At 39.2% G+C, this 5,123-nt stretch overlaps 1 non-coding gene across 1 annotated transcript; it reads left to right on the forward strand.

Annotated features, from left to right (window-relative positions):
- The first annotated feature begins 948 nt into the window (after positions 1 to 948).
- On the forward strand, positions 949 to 1,022 carry trnan-guu (transfer RNA asparagine (anticodon GUU)). Its single transcript has one exon. It is a non-coding gene; the product is annotated as a tRNA-Asn (tRNA).
- The last annotated feature ends 4,101 nt before the right edge of the window (positions 1,023 to 5,123 follow it).

The following is a 5,123-nucleotide window of genomic DNA, read 5'->3' on the forward strand; positions in this document are numbered from 1 at the left end:
ACAGCAACACAACAGTCATCCAGGCCAGGTAGCTCCTTCAGCAACAACAGAGACTGACTGTTACACACTGAATGTCCACGTAGTATATACACAGAGGCTTCTTTTCAAATCATTTACACTCATCAACCTGTGAAATTAACACATGCCATGCATGAACTACCAAACTGAACAGTGAAATGAACTACTAACAGATTTGGACTTAAAGGAAAGTCTGTAAGTTGTTGCAACAGTGCTGTTATTTCCTCTGATTGATTTTTACAGCAGATGTGTCTCTCTCTCTCTCTCTTATATGGTTTCTGTCTCTTTCAATGAATGATGAACAACTCCTGTGCAGTCGAGCACAACCACAACCACAATCAACCACATGCTTGTGTGGAGCTACTCTGGTTTCCTCCCACAGTCCAAAATCATGTATGTCAGGTGGGTTGGTTATTCTAAATTGCCCATAGGAGTGTGTCAAGCTTTTCTTTGTAACTCAGCACTTGGTGAACTATGAGGACTGAAGGAACTGTTTGTGTCCAAGTTGAGAAGGTTAGCGTTGACACAATGGCTCAAAAATGAAGGCATTACACATAAACATAGTCAATTGTGTGCACAGCCCTATGCTTTGTGTCTTGTTTCCATGGTGTAATGGTTAGTCGTCTGGACTTTGACTTGATCCCATTTACATCCCAGACGGATGGTATCTGGCTTTAAAAAATCCTGTGGTCATGCACATCAACATCTTACTGTTCTCAAAACATCCAAACATAAAAGGAGGAACTTTCTTCTTTTTATACCAGAACCTGATATAAAAAGTTCAAACCTCACACAGGGCTTCTTCTTAATGCCCACCTGAAATTATGTGCAGTCATATGTATTGTGCTTTGTTTAGACAGTCAGTGGGAAACCAGGTCTGAAAATGTGTTGCTAAGAGAGGAAATGAAAATGAAAAATGTTGCACTAACAGTCTCTGTGGCGTAATAGGTCAGCGCATTCGGCTGTTAACCGAAAGGTTGGTGGTTCAAGTCCACCCAGGGACGTCTTCCTTCTGGTGACTTGTTTGTATTCAGAGTTTGACCACAAATGAGTTGAAAATCAGGAAGTCATACCTACAAACAAATAGCACAGCTTTGATGGTGAAGTATTGAAGTTGTTTCTGTGTTACAAGTCTTCAAGCAGCTTTGTTTGACTGAACCAATGGTGGTTTGAGCTCAACCAGGTCAACTGTACTTTGTCATGGCAGCATGTTTATCTATTCAGTTAGTCTCAAAGCTTTACAGAAGAGGATTATGGGCACTGTGATATTTGTCTGAGGGAAAAAGTCACAATTCAGAGAAAAAGAAGAATTCTGAGAAGAAAGTCAGATAGAGAAAAAAAAAGCAAATTATCAAAGGCTGAGTCGTGGCAATTGGACTTTCAGTTCCAATGTATTTCTGTCAGATAAATTGCAGGTTCCAGTCCAACTTTCTCTTAGACTAATGAAGCCACCTGGATGGGTGGTGAAACGTTGAGGCCTTAAAACTGAAAGTCCAGTTGCTATGACTCAACCTTTAGATTCTTAGTAATGTTAACATAGTATATAGACACTTGGTTGTAGTAGAATAGATGTTATAGTTAATTTTATGGCTGATTAGTCAATAATGAAGTTTTCTGACACTTGGGTTTGAAGTAAAGCTATAGTAACATCAGCTCTGAATGGAACCCCCACATCCCCAACACACCGTTTCTTCCCAACTGTGTCACTGTGTCAGTATCATAATCTAAAGGTATAGCAAAGGATTGTTTCGATCCACCGGCCTCTGGGACCAGGACCACTACAGCAGTGGGATGATAAACGAGAACCAGGACCCGAATTTTATTCACAACGTGTGTTGTTGGTCTTCTTGGGAAGGTTAACTTAGAAATATATCATAGATTTTTTAAGAGAAATAGGTTTTGTTGAAAGGATATAGTTTTTTGTCAGACCTCTGTTCCACACTCCAGTCCAGTTGGTGGCACAAATGCACCTTTAAGCTGGATTGTCAACCACCATTAAAATGAAAGAAGAAGAAGAAGCAGCAGCAGCAGCAGCAGCAGCAGCAGAAGATAAAGAAGAAGAAGAAGAAAAAAGAAAAAAAATCAGGACAACAAAGAAACAGGAAGGAAGAAAAACTGACCCGGACCACAGAAGTAAAGACCCCACCGACAGGAACGAGGTTGTTCAGTCCCCTGTTCCCAGCAATGAACAGGTCAGTGTTCAGGACTTAATCGATAGAAAAGGCTTCATAAAGAGGCCAGAGTCAATGGTCCGTGTGTCATCTGTTCTTTCTCATTTTAGTTCAAGTCTGGAAGCGTCTAAAATCCAGTCTTTATGTTTATGTGTTTATTTGTTACATCATGTTAGAGTTTTGTACTAAGTTCTATAGTTTAAAGGAAGATTTGGGGAAAAATATTTCTATGATTTTGCAGTTTGAGACATCAGCAGTTCACCACAGAGTACTTTCAAGCCATCACCTGGAGCTTGCTGAGGTTAGTATGCAACCAGGGCAAGAAAGTCTGCTTCAAAGGCCATTTGGTCCTCAGAGTGGAATCAGTCGTAGTTCCAAGACTTCTCTAACCTGCAGGCTCAGAGTGTCTTTGTCACCAAGCTGGTGTACACACTCTTATGTAGGTCAATTTTCTCAGTCTTGTGGTGGTTGACAGACCAGGATCTGTGCGCCACTGAGTTGTAAAACTTGGTCTCAGTTAAAAGTCATCATCACCAGATAGTTTGGTGGCTGATTCTGAAAACCAAAATTTGGGTGAGAGAAAAATTAATTTAGACTTAAGAGAAATTCGTTAATTTCAAACTTAAGCTAGTGCTTTAAATATGGTGCTGCACTTCAGAGAGTTGTGTTCTGTTTACAAATGAAAGATGATAAAAAGTCTAAAGTAATCTTAATACTAAGAAAATCTATTGAGGTGAGGCAGCATACATTTTAAGCGAAATAGTTTCAAAAATGACAAAATATGTGGATGAGACACAACACAATGTTACAACTTTGGAATGACATAGAACTCCAAGGAAACACAGTTCTCATGATGTTCATGTTTCATAGACATGTTGTAAATGTCATTTATGGTTTTAGATTGTTCTATCATGTTATTTCATATCTTCTCTCCATTTTGCTTTTTTCTTCTTTTTTACAAATAGAAAAGAAGAAAGAGAGTCAACAAGACCTTCACAGCATTGCAGAGTTTAGAGATTAATCAACATGTTCACACTGAAGAGAAGCCATACAGCTGTGACCAGTGTGGAAAAATCTTCACTGAATTATGCCACCTCAAAAAACATCAGTGTATTCACTCTGGCTGGAGAGAAGCTGTACTGATGTGACCAGAGTGGAAAAGCCTTCATTAGGTCAAGTGCTCTAGTAGCCCATCAGCGCATTCACACCAAGAAAGTAATAGTCAAGGGCTTCTTTTACGTCGGCGCGTTTTGACGCATCTTTTCCTGATAACGCCGAAACAAACTTAAATTACTCCGTCAATTCTGATCGTACAGATAAAATAAATATATCATTCAAATCTGTAAAGAGTCTAGTTTTAGGTGTATACCATCATAATAACAACAAAACGTTGTGCTTTTTTAAAATAAAGAAAGCCGACAGGGTGCGCTGTCTGTCTTTTCTGTCTCTGTCAATTCTCTTCACAGACGCGTAAATTAAACAACCAGAATCTCAGCGAATACTTGGCTCATAAAAATAAGTATCATATGGCTAGAAAGCTTGAAATGTTTTCTTTGAAATGAAACATTTCAAGTCGAACAAATCATAACTTTTTATTTAATCCGTATGAACGTAAGGAGAAGTCCGTTTTCTCCTGTCTCACCTCATTACAGGTAATGCGGCCCCGCCTTGTACTCTGTTCACTGTTCACATGTAAATAATCTCAGGTGAACCAGGTACATATGTGCACGCCCCCGAGAAATGACACAAAATATCAAACTTCATCATAGAATTTACTCACTTTTTCGGCGCATTTGGATGATGGCGCGTTACTCACGTGAAGAAGCGCTTCTTATATTCCACACAGAGACAAATAGTTTACCTTGTCCTCAGAGTAAAAAACACTGATTTTAAATCAAATGAGGAATGTTTGGCTCCTCATTGTTTTGTATTGTGCTGCACTAATCCCCTCCCATCTACATTGACCGAAAGGCTCATTATGCGCGTCTTTGTCTGGTCACATGAAGGTCATGTCACATGACTATTCATCCTTAGACACACCTTCTTGCATATGGCATTCTGGACAAATCTTAGAAAATTTAAATCAGTGTATTGTTTACTGTGAATGAGTGAACAAGATGACTTTCACATCATTGTGAAGAAAACACTTTAGCCTACAACATGCTGGTCTCCAAAGTCTTATGAACCAATGTTCTGTTTGTGTTTTATGGTCTTATTTCAGTGAATAAAAAATTGTGGTCTTTCACTAACCATGCATAAACACTTTTTTCTCAAAAACACAATCATGTATAAACTTGCTGCTCACATATTATTATAGCCAATTTTGTGCTGATTACAGTGTTATTAGACTTTAGACATTAATATGTTTAAAAGACACTGAAAAAAGCACAAATGTCAGGACATATCAAAATTTGTCCAGGGCCCCAAAACCCCCATCAGACCCCAGAGGGTTAATTGGTGATGGAAATTTTGGGAGGTAGGTCTGAAACTGACTTTTGTCTTTGTTTTTCTATTGCTATTAAATAGAGGCTGTGTCTTAGCAGGTAGAGCAGGTCAGTCATGAGCTCACCTCAACCTCACACACTGTGAGTGTGTGAGGTTGTTCCTCTTTATGTGGGCCTGTGATGGAGTGATGGCCTTTCCAGGGTGTACCCCTCCCTTTAACCCAAAGAGAGCTAGTATAGGCTCCACAAGATCCCTGTCACCTTAGTTAGGAATTTACAGGTATAGATAATGGATGGATGACTGCTCTACTGACTGAGCTGTGGGGTACAAAATGATGTAGTGTCAGTGCCATTGATTCAGTCACCAGAACAATCAACACCATCATGGACTATTCTAAGACAAATCTATGTCAAACAGGAAATATTGGGATTTAGATTTTATGCAGGTCATACAATTAATCACAGTTACAGGGCAGAGCTCAGTTTAACT

This window comes from Mastacembelus armatus, unplaced genomic scaffold, assembly GCF_900324485.2.
Source record: "Mastacembelus armatus unplaced genomic scaffold, fMasArm1.2, whole genome shotgun sequence".
NCBI classification, from domain to species: Eukaryota; Metazoa; Chordata; class Actinopteri; order Synbranchiformes; family Mastacembelidae; genus Mastacembelus; species Mastacembelus armatus.